Consider the following 19,297-nt stretch of genomic DNA (forward strand, 5'->3'; position numbering starts at 1 on the left):
CGTTTAAAACTATCAAATTATCAACAACAACAACAACAACAACAACAACAACAAACTGATTGAAAGTGGAGAATTTTTGCCAAAGTCAGCAACTACTTCCACCACATATCTTTAACTTGGAAAGCCTTGAATTAGTATTGTTGTGATAAGTAAGATGGCCCAAGGTTCTTTGTTTCCTTTTGCAGTCTTAGTCTTTACGAATAAATGTAAAATATAGAAACGATCCATAGCATGGATCAATAATAGTGCCTGCTCCGGAAAGAGAGAATGATGAAACAAGGGGTTTCATGGAGGAAATCTTGCAACTTTTGAGTCTGGGATTCTATCTTCAACTCTCATCTGGTGTCAATTAAAAATTGTTGAGGGTCGTTTTTTTCACGTTTTACACCTAGCCATGTGTCTTGCATCTATTAGACATCTTTTAGTCTAGGCTTTTTCTAAGGAAGTCAGGTCTGACATCTTCGTGGCATAGGCTTTAGGGTCCCACAAAGCTCTGCTGCAAAATGAGCTTATTCTCCTCTTCTACTACCGCATAAGGGGCTGTTCTCCACTTTCTGCAGAAGGAACATTATTATGCTGTTAAAGTGAACTTTTCGCTGCTTTCTGCAAAGGGAATGTTACTCTATTTTCTACTGAGGCTTTCTCCACTTTCTGCAACAGGAACAGTACTCTGCTTTCCATTGAGGCTCTCCACTTTCTGCTTCTTTACTATTGCAAGTCTACACAAAAAGACACTGAAGCCCAAAGAAAGTTCTCATCAAGCAAATGTTAGTTCACAACATGTTAGCATACGTACTCATAAATATACAAATACATATAAATATATATTTATATATATAAATACTTCGTAAAATGGGTTAGCACAAATATAAACATAATGCTTTCTTCAGCATGACAAAGGCCAAAAAGGTCTTAGCCCCAACTCCCATAACCTTATTGCTTAAGATTAGCTCAAAGCTGTGGAGTTTGGAACATGAGTCAGATTGGCCGTGAAGCTCAAAAGAGGAATGTCTTTTTTGGGAGAGAGGAAGTACTAATGCCTATGACTTTCTTTGTTGCTGTTGTTGTTTTCTTTGTTCTATTCTTATTTATACACAAATTCTGGGACTTTCCCACCCCTTTTCCTGCTGACTCTCTTCCTCCCTCTTGGACAATTCTGGGACCACGGCGGAATACCAAAAACCAAAGACTCCCTCCCCTCCGCTAAGCCACAACTCCCGAGCTTCAATCAGCTGTAAGTCCTCCTCTCTTTCCACGTCTGGGATGCGAAGGAGTAGGACCCATCATTTTCTTCACACTGCTCGATGTCTGAAATTACGGAATGGTTTTACTTACCTTCGTGTTCTGCAGCTCTCTTATAAATAGTCTGGGCTTCCTGGGCTTATTTCAATTCTTTGGGTTGTTCTGCAGCAAACCCATTTTCTTTGGTTACTTAGCTAGCTTGGCTAGGATGTGGATCTAGTAGCAAGTCCTTTAGGTCCTTTCTTCCTTGCTTGTCATGGGCTTTTCTCTAGTGGGCTTGGGGCTTTATTTGCTAACCCACGTTAAAAATGGGCACAAACAAAAAGAAACAAATAAAGAAAGAAATGCTTTTTATCCTGCTACGTGAATGAAAATGTACAGGCCACCACAAAGCTCTTGTTTTGAAAATATACCGGCCGAGTAAGGCATTGTAGTTTACAAACGGTTGACGTGGTACTCAGCTTTTACAAATATTTTATGTACTTTAATAATGTCAGCTTTTTAACTTCTAAAACCTCTCTCTGCGCCTCCTCTCTGCCTCAAACGTACGGCAGATGACATGGAGACACCATGCATGCTCATGGTGGCACTGGCAGCGATGGCATTGCAACACCGTTCTCAGCCATGGTTCCGGCGAGTTTTGTGGCGGCGGCGTTAGTGTGGAGAAATTACGGCGAGTTGTGCAAGGATTTGGGGTTAGAGACCGAAGAGCCGTCGTTCCGTCGCGAGGCAGAGGAGAAGCAGCGCCGTGAGTTATTCCAGAATTCTGATTTGGGGTCGCGAGGCAGAGAAGCAGAGAAGTTTGAGGCGAGCTGCAGCGAAGTTCCGTCATGAGGCAGAGAGGTTTGAGGCCAGGGTTTTAGAACTCTTGGTTTTCTTTTAGATGGTGTCCGATACGTTTGTTTAGGATTAATTCAATCATGGGCTTTTTTTTTGTTATTATAATTTTCTTTGTTAATATCTGATGTGGTATTTTAGTTTTAAAAAAAAGGCTGAGTTGGAGCTTATTACTCTTGTACTTTAATACAAGCTGTCTTATCTGGTATCAAAAAATAGAAACCACGCTAGCCCACCGACATATTTAACTCGATATGGATTTATATTTAAATTAACAGTAGCCACACATTATTTTGAACTAGATTTATAAACAGTTTACTAGGTACAATCATACACATTTCTCCTACATTAACATTAGTCAATGTTCCCATAAAAAAAACCATTAGTCAATATCATTGCCTGAAACCTTCATTGGCTGTTAAGATTATATTAACTCTTTAAGAGTTTCACGTTTCTTATAGGCATGTGCTGTTTTACTTTGATCATTATCAACTTTCTTAACCATAAACCCAAGGGTTAGCCTAGTTATCTCTAAGACCTCATGAGATTTATGAGGTCTTGGATTAAAGATCTTTAGCTAGTATCTTGGACTCACCCTCCAAGGAATTTCTCTAGTGAGTTGGACTAGAGATTACACACATATGGGGAAATAATCAGGTGCTCGAAGAGCTCTAGATCCTTCCTCATTAGCCCAAAAAAAAAAAAAAAAAAAAATCCTTGAACATCGTTTGAGTTGCAATGAATGTTACTTCATCTTTACCAAAAAAAAAAAAAAAAAAAAAAAGAATGTTACTTCATGGGTCATCATACTTTTTATTGGTTTTAATGGCTTTGATGCACTTTTAGGCATTTAGCTGGTTTGATGCTAGTTATGTAAGTGCCATGATGAATCTTTTAGCTCTTCACTACTTTGTAGACCATGAACTCAACACAGAGAAGAAAAAAGGATTTTAATGTTTTTGGGATATCTTACCAACCTCTATGAATGTGCTTATGTAGATATTTAGAATATTATTTTGCTTAATTGGTCACTGATCTAGAAATTGACTTGTTTAAAATTTAGTGGTGAGGAATGGCCAATATATAATTTGTCAATGGTTCATCATGTTAGAGATATATATTAAACATATATTAGCTCAATATAATAGGCCCAAGCCCAGTCCTACTTGTACTAGTAGTCTAGGGTTTAGTCGCCTATATATACTCATGTTAGGGTTCATTGTAACACAGGAGGTTATTGTACTACACTCTCATACAATAAAGATGTAGCTCTTAAGGGATTCCTCCATGGATGTAGGCCGTCAAGGCTGAACCACGTAACCCTCGTGTTCCCAGTACACAACATGGTATAACACATCGCGTTGCTAATATTTAACATAGTATCAGAGCCAAATTTCGTTCTTGGCATCAAACAAACATCTCTACACAACAAAGAAGATTCACACGTGCATACCATCATCTGAAGTCACACATATTTCTCTGCTGGATCTAGACTCCACGGCATCTCGCAGCCACCATGGCTCTATGCTATGTCAAAATCCAATAAATTCAAGCAAACCCGTGACATCAATCTTAGATCTGTGTAAATCCAAGATTCGCCTGATGAAACCAACCACACAGACGTTCCCCACGGCCTCCCGTGAGAAAAACCTAGAAGTCCGGTCTCCACTGAACACTGCACACGCCACCACGCACTAGCGCAGTTTCTAGCGACTTCTCCACGCGCCGCTGCCGATTTCACAGGGTCAAATCCTTCTATGGTTACACGCGCCGCCATGACGGCCTCGTAGCTCGCCGATCTGCCAAACCACCAAAGTCCGAGCATTAATCTACCTCGCACGCGCTTCCACGCGCCTTCGGAAGTTCCGGACACGCGCCGAAGAGCTGTTGCTAATGACGTGTGACGTCACCGGATGACGTCACCTATCCACGTTAGCATGCCACGCACGCCTTAGTCCACGTCATCAGCGACACGTCATCAGCCACATCAGCAGTGTCGTCTCCTCAGCACCACGTCACCTAGCTGATCGTTGACCCGGACCACCCGGATCTGACCCATGAGCACTTTGACTGTTGACTTTGACTCTGGACCAGTTGACTTTGACTTTTTACGTTGACCTTTGACCAAAAGTCAAAATTTCCAAAATGACCTATCTTGCTCAATTTTTCGCGCAGATTCCAATTTTGGGCTCCGTTTCTGCATTTGAGACTCTGAAATTGGTCAATTGGCACATTCTTCATTGTGGTTTCTTCAAAGGCATTCTTCAAGGCATCTCTAAGTGATCTTCTAATACTTATCCAACCTCAAGCCTTCATCGAGCTTCCGCCTTGAGTTTGAGGGAGGGTGTTAGAGATATATATTAAACATATATTAGCTCAATATAATAGGTCCAAGCCCAATCCTACTTGTACTAGTAGTCTAGGGTTTAGTCGCCTATATATACTCATGTTAGGGTTCATTGTAACACAGAAGGTTATTGTACTACACTCTCATACAATAAATATGTAGTCCTTAAGGGATTCCTCCATGGATGTAGGCCGTCAAGGCTGAACCACGTAACCCTCATGTTCCCAGTGTTCCTCTTTTATGCTTCATCTTCCGCATCCACTCTAGCATATACAACATGGTATAACACATCGCGTTGCTAATATTTAACACATCAATGTAGCATTATTTTGGGCAAGAAATTTAGAGTTGCTAGGAAACCAAACTTTGCCTCAAGCTGGTCTGCGCTTCTGCGGATATATTATAATATAAACAGGGTCAAGCAAAACTTTTTTGTCACAAAACAAGGAGCATCACCTATTTTAGGAAATTATTGCTATTATGGAAACTATCATAATCAATGTCTTTAAATGGAGTAGTCACTTGAGACTGCATCTAGTACTAGATCACTGGAAAGTAGTAATACATCGTTAATTCTCATGCTTCCAGGGTAATGGAGGGTGAACCTGTTAACGTGAACGAGTTTCAAGAGTTGGCGAGGCAAGCTCTTCCGACAATGAATTATGACTATTATACTGGAGGAGCTGAGGATCAATACACATTAGAAGAGAATGTGGAAGCATTTCGTAGAATTACGTATGCTGCTGCTAATTCTGTTGGTGATTTTTGTTGCAAACTGGTTACAATGATTTCCTGATCAATTTCTATTGCTTCTCAGATTCCGGCCTAGAATGCTTGTGGATGTAAGCAGAATAGACTTTTCAACTACTGAATTGGGTTACAACATGTCAGCGCCAATTATGATCGCTCCATCTGGTCTACACAAGTTGGCACATCCAGAAGGTCCAAATCTCCTTGGAAGGGTTCTAACTCTCAGTTGACATTTGTTTGGATTCTAATTTACTTACTCATTGTGATTATTCCAGGAGAGATTGCCACAACCAGAGCAGCAGCTGCGTCTAATACTATAATGGCATTGATTTAACAAATATAGAGCCAATTATCTTGCTGAGGTGCATGAATTGTAAGTTATTTTTCATTGCAGGTTTTGTCCTCCATGTCTTCCTGCACTATGGAGGAGGTTGCTTCCAGCTGCAATGCCGTTCGGTTTTTCAATTATATGTATTAATCCTTCTTTGGCGTTTAAAAGTTCATTCAATAAATTTATCCTTTTGGTTGCTGTTTTGTCTTTGTTTTGGTGATCAAATTGTTAGCAACTCACACATATTCGTCTGGGAATAGGTATACAAGAGCCGAGATGTATCAGCTCAGCTAGTTCAGAGAGCTGAAAGAAATGGATGCAAGGCCTGAAGGCCATTGTCCTGACAGTTGATGTTCCCAGGCTTGGTCGAAGGGAAGCAGACATAAAGAGCAAGTAGATTTCTTTTTTCTTTTTTTCCCAACACTAATCATTTTATTTTCTTCACAGTTGAGTATAAATTTCTTCATTTAATGGTATTTATTTTCCTTTCATACTAACACAATAAGCTTTATCTTAAATCTGATTTGAAATATGACTGCAATAAGTTCTGCAGAATGATTTTACTGCAGATAAAGAATTTTGAAGGCCTCTCATCAACCAAAGTTGACAATGTGAGTAGAATTTTTCATCTCCCAATTTTCACATTTAAGTGTGCCAGATGCATGGAATTTTACGTGAATGGATGCATGTTAACTGAAGTTCAATATTTAAATAAATTTTTTTTTCCAGTTACTCAATGATTCAACTTTTCTGCAGGATGATGGTTCAAAATTAGAAGCTTTTGCCAAAAGGACCTTTGATGATTCTTTGTGTTGGAGGGTATAAACCGGTTAATTATTCTGATTACCTTGTAATATGCTGTTGATAAAATTTTGGGAACTAGGAAAGAAGTTGATTTCCAAGAACGGAAATTTTCAAAACTAGTTATTTATAATAATAGAACTGATTTTAGCATTACGTAGTTTCGTTGGTGCTTTTATAACTTTACGTTGAGGTTATGGCTTCGAGATACCATTGGAAGTGCCTATATTTTTTCACTCTCTAATTTTTCTTGCTGAGGGGGTGCTCAAGGACCATGGTTTCTTACATTCTTATGAGTTTAACCAGTGCCTTACAACATACGCAGGACATAGGATGGTTAAGATCTATAAAAAAAGTTGCCAATTCTGATCAAGGGGGTACTCACTCGTGAAGATGGTAGGGCCTCCATTTTATGGTATTTGCATCTCATCATTTTTGCAAAAGTCAGTTAGTCATCCTTTTGACCTTCAAACTTTCTAGTAGAGGATCCCTGTCAATCATCCTGATTATGTGATCTTTATTTCTGATTATTACCTCCTCTGTCCACTCTACCAAACATTTGAATGTAAATCCCTTTAAGTTCTGTGTCTTTACATACTCTTGATAATTTACTCAGATCCTTGAATGTCGTGGTATTGCTTTACTTTCTGTTCAACAGTCAGATATCCTTAACATTTGATAATACTACTATTGGCAGCAATAAAGGTTGTAGAAGTAGGTGTTGCTGGGATTGTTGTCTCAAATCATGGAGCTCGCCAGCTTCATTATACTCCTGCCACGATTACTGTTCTGGAAGAGGTAAAGCTTTATCTCTACTGCTTAGTATAAGACTTTTTTACTCATTAAACGCGTAGGTGTAAACACAGATACTAGGTTTTACCTGTAGATACATTGCATCTCTGTGCCATTTTATTGTATAGAAGTTAAAAGTATTAGGGGTTAGGGAAACTGTGTAGGTGGTAATGCGGTAGCTAGGCATCCTTAACATAACAATCTGTAGGAATTTTTATCATTTTAATACAGGAAATGTACATGCTCATTAATTCCTGCTGAGGAATTTTCTGTTTGGACTTGAGCGGACTAGTATGCTCTTTGGCATGCTAAGGACGACAGCAATTGTGAATACTTAGGTACCTTGTGGTTGCAGGTGGTTCATGCTGTTGGAGGGAAAGTTCCTGTGTTCCTTGATGGAGGAGTGCGGCGAGGAACAGATGTCTTCAAGGCATTAGCCCTTGGTGCACAAGCCGTCCTTGTAAGCTCTCCACCCCAAACTAACTTATGAATCTTCTCTTACACTATTTATTCACATGAAATGTCAGTCGTGTAGTTGCTATTTAAAGCGAACAAGTAGTAATTTTCAGTCATGCACTTGTGTAATTGCTGTTATGTGAGTTTCAAGTGTCAATAGATGTCTGTGAAACCAACTGATGCCATGCAGCTTTATCATACTCGGCTGCTAGATTGCCTTTTTTTTTCAACTTATTGTTTGATTTGAGTGGCACCTCAACTAATTTGTGTCTAACTTGCATGTAAAAATAAAAAACTTGTAAGTTACTCAAGATAAATTCCTAGATCATTGAAACATTTTGAGAGTAGCGTATATAGTTGTGGGAGTGACATGCCTAGGCAGTTTTAAGCCTCAACACTCACACTTGCAATCAACACTCAATTTTTTCTTCTCTCTATCTCAAAGTGGATGCTGATATATAAGAACCTCTGAGAATTTTATGATTCATAGTCATAGCTTTCTAAACCCTATTGTAATCTATATATATTATTGCAGATTGGAAGGCCTGCTATCTATGGGTTGGCAGTAAAGGGGGAGTATGGGGTGAGAAAAGTCATCCAAATGCTGAAGGATGAGCTTGAGCTCACCCTGGCACTATCTGGCTGTCCTAGTGTGAAAGATATTACTAGAAGCCATGTGAGGATACAGCATGAAAAATTCCATTCAATGCTCTAATAAAATATTGAAGCATTAAGACTAAAGAAAAATGTTTCAGATTATCAACCATGAATAGGTGTGGAATATGTTGAGATTTCTTAAATGATCAAGTTGGCATGTAGATAGTGAAATGGTACCATGAATACTATCTTCTGCCTTATCTATTTCTGTTTCATAAATAAGTGTGGTTGTTATATATGTGGAACCTTTTGGTCCATGTTAGAGATAAAGGTTCAGAGCACAACCCCATTGTATTATCCTACTCTTAATTGCGAGTTTAAGGATCGTTATTTTCTATTTTCCTATTGGTAGATTTTTGTAAAGTTATATAGAATAAAAAAAAAAAAAAAAAATGCAAGCTCAAGCTAGTGCCTGGAGAAATTATTCCATAAGCCTGGACATAAGGGTATGCGTCTTGAAGTTATTGACTGAAAAATACATTTTAAAATGGGGGGTGGGGGGGACTTTTTTTTTCCCCTTAAATTCTTGTAAGTGGTAATGGCTAATCATGGTGGATTGGTAGTGTGGTGGTGTGAGAATTTGACTGTGTCAATGCTGAATTCACTTAAGGCATAGAGCTTTTAAGGCTGTTTGAGAAGGAGCCAAGTTTGGAAGAGGTGGAAGAAGCCTTTCATGTACATATTATTTTACATTTTAAAATCAACTAATCATATGTGAATTTGTAAAACTTATATAATAAAATTTGTAGTATTTTTTTTTACATTTTTTAACTTATGGTCTAAATGACCTAAACTAACTATTGGGGGACCACAATTTGATTCCCTACAACCACTCTGGCGTGATGTCGAATGTGATAAAAGATTTGAGTGTATCTTACTCATTACCAATTAGTTTTGAGATGGAACGGCATAACTCACGGTCTGAAAAATGGTATCAAAGTCAAGGTCATGGGTTTGAGTCACGGGAGTGTCATTGTGAGGGAGGGATTGTTGGGGGAGACCACAATTTGACTCCCTACAACTACTCTAAAAATAGGTTTGTGTGGTGTGATGTTGAATACCATAAAAAATTTGAGTGTGTCTTACTCATCACCAATTGATTTTGAGGTGGAATGGCATAGCTCATGGTCCGACACTAACCGTACACAGCCACCATGCAACTATCAATAGGGCTGTAAATGAGCCGAACTTTGCTAAGTATTGAACGTTCAAGCTCAGCTCAACAACAAATAAAAAACAATCAAGCTTGGCTTGAGCTTAAACCAAGCTTTCAAACAATGTTTGAGCTTGAACTCAACTTGGCTTGACTTGATTCATTAGTCAAACCAAGCTCAAGCTCAATACCAAGTTCAAACTCAATATCAAGCTCTTGAGATTAAGATCCAATACAAGGACATTATCAAGCCCATACTAAGTATATTGTCTAGCCTATTTGGTTTAGATGAGTAGTCTCAACACTCAATTAATTTAAGGCTTAGTAAGATATGGATTAATTGTTTAAGCCCATGTCGAACTTATTACAAAGCACATAAACTAACCTAAGCTTGATTTGTTTTTTATCAAGCCTTATCATTCACGAGCCTATTCATGAACAATATTTTTTGCTTGGACTCTGTTTATTTACTAAACAAACCTAAAATTAAGGCTTAAGTATGGTTTATTTATAAACAAATAAACATGAACGAGTATTTTATTGAAACAAGCTCAAAATGTTTATAAACGGCTTAGTTCATTTATAATATTGTGTGGTCTCAATTTGTCATCAAATTTCAGTTTTAGGGCTAAGATAATGATCCCAATCAAGACCTATGCAATTAAAATAAATAAACCACACACAATGATAGCCCATGGCTCAACAACGGAGTTCCCGTTGTGATTGCAACAAACCCACCCAGAAACCCATTCCAAATATCTAATGCATCCCAAAGGCCCACTAGTAATCGTTGGCTGAAAAGGGTTCATAGCTTGTGTAGTAGAGACTCCAGCCTAATTACCTTAGTGGGCAGTATTAGAAAAACATATGCTCTGTAGTATTATTTTTTGTATTTTGCTATAGGTTTCACCAATTATAGCATGTTTCTTTATATCAAGTTTTTTTTTTTTTTTTTTTTTTTTTTTTTTTTTTTTTTTTTTTTTTTTAACTTTGGTTATTTTATAAGAAAGTTAATTGAATATATGATAAGTTGTGGTGGAACACAAAAAATAGGATAAAGAATTTGTATTTGTAACGTTAGAGCACTTGCATCAACTATGGTAAAATGGCATAAGAGCTAAATTTTTCCTAACAAACTCCAAAAATCACCCGCATCAACTTTATACTTCCATTGTGCAAAATACATATTGCTACCATATTTGTGCAAATATATACAACCAGTGTGGTTGTGCATTTCAATCTTTTATTCTTTCTTTGCATTTCTCGATAATAAATGAAGAAAGTGAATGATAGTTGTAGTGTATAAAGAGATAGAAATTTTTTTTTTTTTTTTAAAAATGATATTTTAATGAAATAGAATTTAGAATAAAGAAACTGGTGTTAATGTTTTGAAAATTGGTCAAGTTAAAAAAGAAAATAAATAGGTTTTCTTTTTCACTAAAAATATATACATAAATTTTTGCACAAGCTATTGAACCAATTGAATGGGGCCTATAGATTCAACCCAATCTATTTAAACTACAACAAAAATGTCTCTAGTACTACAGAAAGGGTTACATTATGGCCTCCCATTTCTATGGGCTTCCTAAACGCATCAAACTGGTCCACCCTTGGGCCTTCAATGAAACAGCCCCAAAGCCCAGCAATCCCAAAAGAAAGTGGATAGGCTCCAACCTTTTATTCTGCATATGTAACGGCCCATCTAAACCCTAACAAAACACTGCTGCCACACTTCAACCATGCATGCTAGGCATATCCCCTACAATTGTCATTGGCCACTAACATTATCTTACACATTTTAGAGCAATGCCTGTGTACACAAAAAAATTTCAAAATAGTAAGTTGGCAAGTTTTTATTGGCTCTTATTTAAATCTTCTACTAATATCACGTTTTTACCAGTTGGGTGTGAAATTTTTTATCAATTTTTTTGTTGCAAACTTTTATCCACATTTTATCTTTTTACTTCTACTATTCTTCCAACTAAATAAATAGTGGTCATGGAAAAGCAAATCCTTTCTCAAATCTTTTTAGCTAGTAAGATTTGTGAGAAGCATTTTAACTTAAAATAAATGAATTCCAAAACTTCTATATTCTTAGGTTTTCTCTTTGCGGCTGTTCTTCTCATCTGTTCAACTGTGGTGGTGGCAAAGATACCCAACAATGAGAACATACGTTAGTATATTTTCACCTCATAAAATTACTACTTCACTTCATCTTTGTAACAAATATTAGAGAGGTTTCTTTTTCCTTCCTTTATTGTTTAGTTAAAATTCAATTTAGACCAATTTTTACTTCAGTTGTTAAATGAGTCTTTAAATTTTAGTTTTTTTTCAATTAAGTCTTCACTTTGTTAAAAGAAGTCAATTTTGGTCTTTCATCCAAATTTATTAGCATATATATGAAGCTATGTAAATAATTTTTTTATAAATTACATAACCCTCCTTTGAGGTTTATCGTTACACAACCCTCAAAAGTTTTGAGTCCCCATTGAAGTTTGAATAAAAGCAACAATTAAGTTTTTACTAATGAAATATTAAATTTTTTAAAAGAGATTTTAATTAATACATACATACTTTGAATAAAAGCAACAATTAAGTTTTTACAAATGAAATATTAAAATTTTTAAAACATACATACTTCAAGGGAAGTACTATTGTTCTATTTATACAAACCCCAAGAGGAAGATGTCATTTGTACTTACATTGAGGGAAGTTCTGTTTTCATAAATCTCAAGGGAGGGTAATGTAAATTTTTTTTTTTTAAACTATATTCATCAAACAATAAGATATATTAAATGACAATTTCATGAAGGTTTTGCATATAATTTTTTTTAATAAAAAAGAATGTTTAAACAACATTGTCTATTACAATGGCGGCCCCAAGTGTTAATCAGGGTGGTCACAGGACCACCCTGAAATTATTTATTTATTTTTTAATATAACTTTAAAAAAAAAAATTTGAGTTTTAAATTAATATGAGTCTTTTGACCACTCTAGAACCAAAATAAAATAAAAAAAAATAAAAATTAAGGAACTTGAGGAAAAAAAATTAAGATGGCAGGAGACCCCATGAAGCGCAACCAAAACTTGTATTGCGAATACCACCAAGAATCGAGGCACACCACCGAGGACTGTAGGAACTTGAGGAACCACTTGGACCAGTTGGTCCGAGAGGGAAAATTAAGGTATCTCTTACATCATTCCAGTGGTCAATAAGGACAGGTGAATCCTGAGGCCCAGAGAAACACCTCCTTAAGACCTCCTATAGGCACGATAAATGTCATTCTTGCTGTCCCGGAAAGGACTGGCTCTTGTCCTTCCAGAGTAATGTCTGTGGCTTGGCTATCCACCAAGGAGGATGATCGGGAGTTCAAAAAGGCCAAGAAGGAAGCCTCACCAGTGCTGGGATTCTTGGACGAAGAAATATATGTCTGTACAAATTTTTTTTATTTTTTACATAGTTTAATTTGTTAAACCTCTTAAATTATATGATTTTAATATACAAATTTTTTTTATTTTTTACATAGTTTAATTTGTTAAACCTCTTAAATTATATGATTTTAATATAATTTCTCTTTCTTTTAAGAGTACCATTGAAATGACTCAAAATTTGGGAGGGCCAACTTCAATTTTTACATGCTACATCTTTTAAAATGTAAATAATATAAATACTATAAAATAATTTTTTTAAATTTGGCCCCCCAACCCTTGTGTGTGGTTCTGCCACTGAGCCACACAACAAAAACCTAGGTTGGTCAAATTTGCCAAATAGCAAAATTTTAGGTAAAAAGCTTTATAACAAAATTATTTAGTTATATAGCACATTTTGGCATATAAAGTAGTGGAGCCTATATTAATTGGAATTCGAGTATACCAAACTTGAGTTTGAGTTGGAATTCAAGTTTGTCAGACTCAAGTTTCAAAAAATGTGTTATATAAAATAATTTTGTCCGAGTGCTTCTTTCGTAAAACTTTGCTAAAACTGTGTTATTTGGCAAATTTGGCCTAGCTTATAGGCTTATAGCATCCTTGTGAAATATAATATACTCAGCTTTCTAAAAATAACAAGATTGCCTGTGTTGTTTATCATCAACACACCAGACAAGTCTTTGATTGGGATGCTTCGATTTGCAACCCAAACAACAGTCGTAACCGGGATATTCTTGTACCATATTCCCAAGTAACGGTTGGTGGAATTACCTGGACTGCAGAAACCCAATTCAAAGCTTCCACCTGCAGAAACCAATGTCCTGCCCTCATTGACTGTCTGGGATTGAGTAATGCTATCTGTTGCATTGGTGCAAGAAGAGAATAGAGGAAGTAAAATGGTACCCTGAAACATAAAAAAATTCATCTCCATTGCTCTCTCTTATCTTTGATGTTATTGATGTTAAGTTAAACTTAGCCAATCCAGACTCATGATGAGCAATTGGAATGGAGTTCAGTATACTATGAATCACTTTGATGCTGACAAAAAAGGCTTGTAGTAGTCCATGAGAATTCTACATTTTGTGAATAAGTTAATAGTATTTCATGTATCAATAGATTCAAGTCCAGATGTACCGTGTTTTATTTATGTTGTTGAACTTGGTCTCTACTTTCTACCAAATGGCGTAGGATTTGAAAAATGGTGAAAGAGAAATGAAAATCAAAATATGCTACTTGTTAAAATTATTATTATGTGGTTGTCTTTCTTAGTTGACAAGAAATTAAAAGCATTTTCTTTTGAAATAGTGAAAGAGATGTGCCTTGTCTCACATATTAATGTGACTCAAAAATTTGTCTTCTGTTCCTTTCCAGAAAGAATTTCTAATCTTTTCCTTTTACTTCTTGGGTAGGCGGAAAATTTGACTTGGTATACAGGTTAGGCCTGCATGGCAAGAGTTAAAAGGAAAATAACAAAGCTAATTGGACAAAATTTATGCGCAAAGACCTCATCTCAGTCTCAACGCTTGTGAGGCTGTTTTAACATAAGTGTCATTATGGGACCACAACGTTTTTCACCGCAACTTTATCATCATTTTGATGTGGTAGATTGTGGGCGGTTGTTTATTACTTTTACATAACCTAATCATTTTCTTTTTTCTACCACTCACAATTAGTCATATCACAATTATGGCAAAGTTGTGGTAAAAAGATTTGTGGTCTCAGATTTTCTCTTTAACAAAAACTTGAGAGAGTTTATTGAACATACTGGTTGGCATTTTCATCATTTCATCATCATGAGTTTGATAGAACATTATGTTATACATAGAGGAGAGAGAGAGTTATTTAAGTATAGAAGAGATTAGTTTTGAAACACCATGAAGCATGAACACTGACAATGACATGAACACAATATGACAAGACATGATAACACCACAATTCTTGAAAAATTAGAGGATATGATACTACAATTAATTAAATGTATTTTTAGGTATATTTTATTTACTTATAGGCATATTTTTGCTGAATACTTATAGGCATATTTTAGTTTATACTCTTTTTAGACTTTAATTTAGTGACTTCCTTGTGTTCAATACCCACAGAAAATGGGAATAATTACAAGACCAAGCAAAATGGGTCATTTTCTTCTTTGACATTTATAAAAGTGCAAATTCCACCACTAAAATTATATTTTGTTTCGATACAGTTGATACAAATGAGCTTTATAATGTAGTGATGAATGTTAAATGCTTTGAAGTAGACATCTTTGCTGACACTTTTGATCATTTGGTTAATGGTGAAAAGGCAAGAAGGGCTTTTATGGCTAAAAAGGATAGGTTGAGAAATCTTTGGTCGAAGAAATTTTTCAACAAAACCTTCTAACTTGAAGTTGTTGGATATGTTTTGTGAAACATGTTAGTGGTATTATGATAGTCTTTGGGATTATTAATTATGGAACAATCCCATATTTTGAAAGATTATGTATTAATGTTAGCTATATTGTCGTAGTCTTTGGGTTTTGTTATTTTAAATGTCCTTATGGATGGTTATGCAACACTGATAGACATGGTATGGTTACGAAACAATATTATATTTGGATGATGGTAATATTAATAATATATGTTAATTGCCCTTTTTTTTTTTGGTTATGAATGATGTTTCTTATTCAATATATGTATTATAGCATATTCCTTCAATATATATTCCTTGAAGAAATATATCTATGTTATATGGGTGATTCTTTATCAATTTATTTTTTGGTATGGAGGCTTTTTTCGTTATTTAGATTATATATTTACAGGTGCCTTAAATATATTCCTTGAAGAAATATATCCATGTTATGGATGGTTTACCTTTATTCAATACTAGTTATAGACTCGTGTTGCGCGATTTTATGAAAAAACTTATAAATAAATGTATAAATAATTATATATTTTAATAGATTCAATAAATATAAAAGAAAAAATTATCAAGTGTAAATAATTATCTCACTAAAATAAAGGGTAAGATTTCTTCCTAAAACAAAATTAAATTAATAATTCCAAATTAAATTTTAAATTGATAATTATTTTTTTAAAAATGTACTAAATAATTGATAAATCTAAAATTAATATAATCTTGATAATATTATAAATTAAAATTAAAGTTGATAATTCAAGAATACACATGTAGAACATCTTGATAATTTGATGTAACATAAAAATCAATTAAGAAAATTGTTAAAATTAATCTATTCATTATAACCATATTTAATCATTAATTGTAAGACCCTAACCCTAAGCATATAAATTAGATCAAAGCTAAGAAAATTACTTTAAACAAAAGGCAACCAATACACAAAACCTAATCAATTTAATAAAAACAAAATACAAAAACAGAGAAGGAGCCTTTAGAAACTTGACAATGTTTTTGAATGCTTTGAATTCATTAATTAAAATCACATGAAGACAAAAAACCAATAATAACACTAAAGAAAATAAACAAAATGAAATTAATAATAATAAAAGAAGAAAGAATGTATACCTGCATTGTCATGGGATTTAGGCATTCACATATTGAAATAAGTTTCACTCTAAAAAGGATATATAAGGTTATATATATTGGTAGAGTTCCATTTGAAATATAATTCATTTAAATCTTATTGAAATTAAAGATATCTAATCATTGTGTTTGTTTTTATCCCACAAAAATTGGAATTAAAAAAAGGTCATATGAATAGAATGAAAAAAAAAAAAAAGAGTTGATTGAGAGAAAGAGAACACGGTTGATAACTATAAGGGATTTTGATATATATATATATATATATATATACACGTAGAAATTATCAAATTAATGGAGATATATACTGTTTTTTGGAATAAATATAGATTATCAAATTATTGGAGATATATACTGTTTCTTGGGATAGATTTATATTAATCACCTTTTGAAGAATTTGGATTGTGCTTATCCCTTAATAATCAAGTTTTGTAGCTTGATATTCTGATAAAATAATATTAATTTAATAATATTAAAATTTAGATGATAAATATTATCTAAATTAAATTTTTGTATGTTAAATATTATCCCCTAATTTAAGAAATATATCCTAACAAATAAAAAAATAATGTTAATCTAATTTTACTTAATGATAAGAATGAATTAGAGTCCTGGTAGTATACTATTCATTTTTAGTTCTTTAAAAATCTAAAAATTTAATAAAATTTCTACAATTTAGTGAAGTCACGTGGCGCAACCACAACGTCTAAGCCCAACTTTTATTTAAGTATGATGAAAGACAACCTGCAAAAACGAAAAATGACAAATTTAACAAAAAGAAAAACGTTATCCCTTAATTTAAGAAATATATCCTGTAAGGGCTGAATTTGAATTGGACCCAGTATAGAATTGGGTTTTAGCCCAAACAATGAATTTGTAGAGCGTGGATGAAAGAACTAGATCTACTCTAGAAGAAAAACAATAAAATTTGCTGATTTAAGACCTTTAAGGACAGAATTTGAATTGGACCCAGTATAGGATTGGGTTTTAGCCCAACAAGCCCAAACAATGAATTTGTAAAGAGCGTAGATAAAAGAACTAGATCTACTCTAGAAGAAAAACAATAAAATTTGCTGATTTAAGACCATTAAACACAAGTAAGATAAGAAAATCTGTCCTCGGCGTGGCTTGAGGAGCTTATATTATAATGTCTTGTTGATGAACAAAGTTACAAGAGTTCACAGTATTATTACAAAAATTTCTTTATTTTTCTCCGATCCCTTTCTTTAGGCCATCTTCTCATGCTATATACTACAATCTTAGTATCATCCCTACCATACACGTTTAGGTTAGATTCTGGGAACTCTTTCTTGTCCCATCCAACACCTCCTAAAACCATCAACTAATAACTGTAAGGCTGCTTGACCATTGTTCAAGTATCACCTCCACATTAATGCAGCCAGTAAGTTAGTTGGGAGGCATTTAATGTGGAGGTAGCAGTTTTTTGAAGATATTTGTTGCCCCCCCTTTTCTTACCCTTTGTCCAACGTCCAACTCCTAGTTGTGATGTAACTTTGAAGAAAGTCTAGGGTGATATGGCACTCTTACTGACCTCGGACCCTTGTTCCAGAGATGGCTTTTCTCCTTGGACATTCGTTGGACTTATCTCGTACTATCTTTACTTTTCTCTTTATACCGTTCCCCTTATAACCTCATTTGGCCATCCTCGGATTAGCTAATGTCCTCGGATTAGGCCATAGGCCCAATTCGTACAACCTTAATAGTACCTCCTGACTAACTGGCCCCCACAATAGCCCCTCAAAATCTTGCTTTTCGACTCCTCGGGACGAAATGATGATTTTGACGTCCTCAGTCCATCTTGTTTATGGTCCTATTCTGTATTCCTGATCTCCTAAATGCCTTTTTACTTACTCAAGGCACGCTCTTGACGCTTCGGCGTCCAAAGCGTGCCATCATTAAATTTTGGCGGCACCCTTGTCCCCCACGTTCAATGGTAGGATGTAAATCTAACGGTGGAGGATTTTTCTTGTTTTACGAGCGGGAAATTTCCCGCTTGTAATTTCTGCACTGCTATAAATAGCTTTTCAAATCAATTCATTTTCCTACTTTCAACAATCACACAGTCCTAGAGCTCATACACTGAACTTGTCTCTTTCTCTCATCTCCTTGTGCGTCTACAAATAATAGAAATTTGTCCGAGGACCCCTTTTTTAAACCTGTAAGTTTTCTTAAACCCTCTTAGTTTTCATTTTAAACTTGTTAATTTTTCTTCAAAACCTCTTAGAAAAAATGGGTAAGTTTAAACATTTAGTTGAGTCCAAGGAGGGTATGGAGAGTATTAAGGCTAAGTATAAGATCCCACCAACAGTAGGCATGAGGTACACTGCTTAGGGGGAGTAGGTAGATGCTAGAAAAACAGGAGAGGTGGTCATTCCCATGATCGCCTTTATAGAGGGAGGGATGACCATTCCTATGGGTACCATCACTAGAAATTACCTTAGGTTCTTTAGACTATCTCCCACGCAGTGCGCCCTAAATATGTTTAGGGTCCTGGGGAGTATAGAAGCTTTAAACGAGAAAATGAACCTAAATTTGACCGGCCACGATGTGAATCGGGTATACAGCTTGCACGACCTGAAGGGACAGGGGTATTACCTTAAGTCGAGGCATCCCGAAGTAAGGTTAATCTAGTGTCTCCCCACTTCAAACAAAAACTTAAAGGAGGATTTCTTAATCTTTTCTGGGGAATGGCACGATGGCCTACACTGTCCGACTAAGGAGGGAGAACCAAGTGGGGGTATAGCTGTAGATTTATGTGTCTTGGTTTGCATTCCTCTTTTATTTCCCAACACCCCTGTCTCTGACGAAATTTTATTCTAATTTAATGATTTTGCAGATAAAAAATTCTACTAAACCAAAGCTTAGTTTAGTCAACAAAGAGAGCTTAGATAGGATTTTGCAGGCCGAGGTGTACATAAACGAAGCTAACGATCAACTTCGAGCGGCC

The 19,297-nt window shown here is 35.2% G+C and overlaps 1 protein-coding gene and 1 pseudogene across 7 annotated transcripts in view; both read left to right on the forward strand.

Moving 5' to 3' along the window:
- The window catches only part of LOC126724841 (peroxisomal (S)-2-hydroxyacid oxidase GLO4-like), a 104,203-nt gene that overhangs the window by 32,316 nt on the left and 52,590 nt on the right, over positions 1-19,297 (forward strand). The window lies entirely within an intron of this gene.
- Positions 1,636-8,550, forward strand: LOC126724845 (peroxisomal (S)-2-hydroxyacid oxidase GLO4-like; annotated as a pseudogene).

Source organism: Quercus robur, chromosome 5 (genome assembly GCF_932294415.1).
Source record: "Quercus robur chromosome 5, dhQueRobu3.1, whole genome shotgun sequence".
NCBI lineage: Eukaryota > Viridiplantae > Streptophyta > Magnoliopsida > Fagales > Fagaceae > Quercus > Quercus robur.